The 1,408-nt window shown below is 37.6% G+C and overlaps 1 protein-coding gene and 1 long non-coding RNA gene across 4 annotated transcripts in view; one reads left to right on the top strand and one right to left on the bottom strand.

The window, feature by feature from the left end:
• LOC116670868 (uncharacterized) overlaps nt 1-1,408 on the bottom strand; it is a 23,588-nt gene that overhangs the window by 11,140 nt on the left and 11,040 nt on the right. The gene's annotated exons all lie outside the window — the stretch shown is intronic.
• Nucleotides 1-1,408, top strand: part of cdc42ep1a (CDC42 effector protein (Rho GTPase binding) 1a) — a 12,011-nt gene that overhangs the window by 2,524 nt on the left and 8,079 nt on the right. The window contains exon 1 of one of the 3 annotated variants that reach the window (XM_032501538.1): nt 507-521. The exons of the other annotated variants lie outside the window; for them this stretch is intronic. The gene's annotated coding sequence lies outside the window, so the exon portion shown is untranslated. Of the gene's footprint in view, nt 1-506; nt 522-1,408 lie in introns of those variants that run through there. 3 annotated transcript variants of the gene reach the window in all.

Raw genomic sequence — 1,408 nt, 5'->3', positions numbered from 1 at the left:
GACAAACTATACAACGCCAACACTCAGAACATGGTAGATCGTTCATTTTATATAATAATAATAATAATAATATCGGTCGGGCTCTAATGTGAAAATTTCAGATGATGATGGATGTGTGTGATTGTAAAGTTTACCCAGCTCTGGCTATCTGTTCTCCCTGAAACTAGGAAACTTACCACATAATATTACAAAATTTTGTGGCATCAGTGAAGAACATCAATAACAAAATCAGTGGGTTCGAGGCTTCATGTTGAGAAATAATAGCATCAGTTGCTCTTGCAACATATTCAAGGCCAATATCAATACTGATATCAATCTGGTATCCTTTTTTTATAACAGAAACATGTATCACAATGTTTGACAAGGATCTCTTACAGTAAATTTAGTAAAAGCAAGAGTATGACAGAGTAGGAAATATGATAATTTGCTTTCTAGATGATAAATATCACTCTCATGTCTGTTTGGTAAATATGTAATAATAATAATAAACAGGGGGAAACAGTTAGCCTGACTGCCCAAAAGTAACTAAATCTGTCTAAAGAAAAACAAAACAGCACATATTGCCCCTCAAGCACGTCTTAAGCTCTCTATTATATCTTGTCTCCCATTATTTCCAGCCTTTGTGCTGAGCTAACCAGCTGCTGGCTCTCTTCATATTTATTGTAGAGCCGTGAGAGTAGCATCTATTTTCTTAATAATTATTAATTACTCTATTGATAAAAAGCAACTGAGCGTATTTTATAAAATGTAAAAGTTTTCCTTTAAGGAAAAAATAAACTTGCCAGTGCTCTCTGGTGGACAAACCATGTAATGGTGACACTATAGGATCTTAAACATTTCATTGACATTGTGTAAAATGATATCAATATACCGCACTGTATAAATGTGATAAGAGAAAATGGGCTGATCCTATCAGTCATGTACATGTTTCAGTCTGTCTGCAGTGTCTATGTGCTCTCATCACTTAAAGGTAAACTGACCTTTTAAAAATTTCTTTAAAGACCTGTAAAATCCGAAGAAAAGCGAGGGAATGCGGGCGTTTGAGTAGAAAAAAGGGAGGAGGAAAGAAACAAGTTTCAGTACGAGCACAGAAGAGATTAGAACTGAAAGAGTGAGGCAACAAAGAGGTAAAATTGGGACTGGCAGTTCCAGCAGATGCAGGAAGCAGAGAGCCTCGCAGAGTATGGATATTTGTTGAAGCATGAAAAGGTTTTCTTGGCTGAGGAGGAAGTGGAGCCGTGTTTTGCTTGGATTCAAACTGAGCATGGACGGCGAAAATAGGAACATAATTGAAAGCCAAAGAGTGAGCCTTAGAAATGTGGCCTTATCTTGTATGTTTGTTCACCTGGTTAGCGGGGTTAGTGAGTGAAGGTCATGAGAAGACAGGCAGGGAGAAGGGAGGGGGGGG

Source organism: Etheostoma spectabile, chromosome 21 (genome assembly GCF_008692095.1).
Source record: "Etheostoma spectabile isolate EspeVRDwgs_2016 chromosome 21, UIUC_Espe_1.0, whole genome shotgun sequence".
Taxonomy (NCBI): Eukaryota; Metazoa; Chordata; class Actinopteri; order Perciformes; family Percidae; genus Etheostoma; species Etheostoma spectabile.
This window is presented reverse-complemented; position numbering and strand designations above follow the sequence as displayed.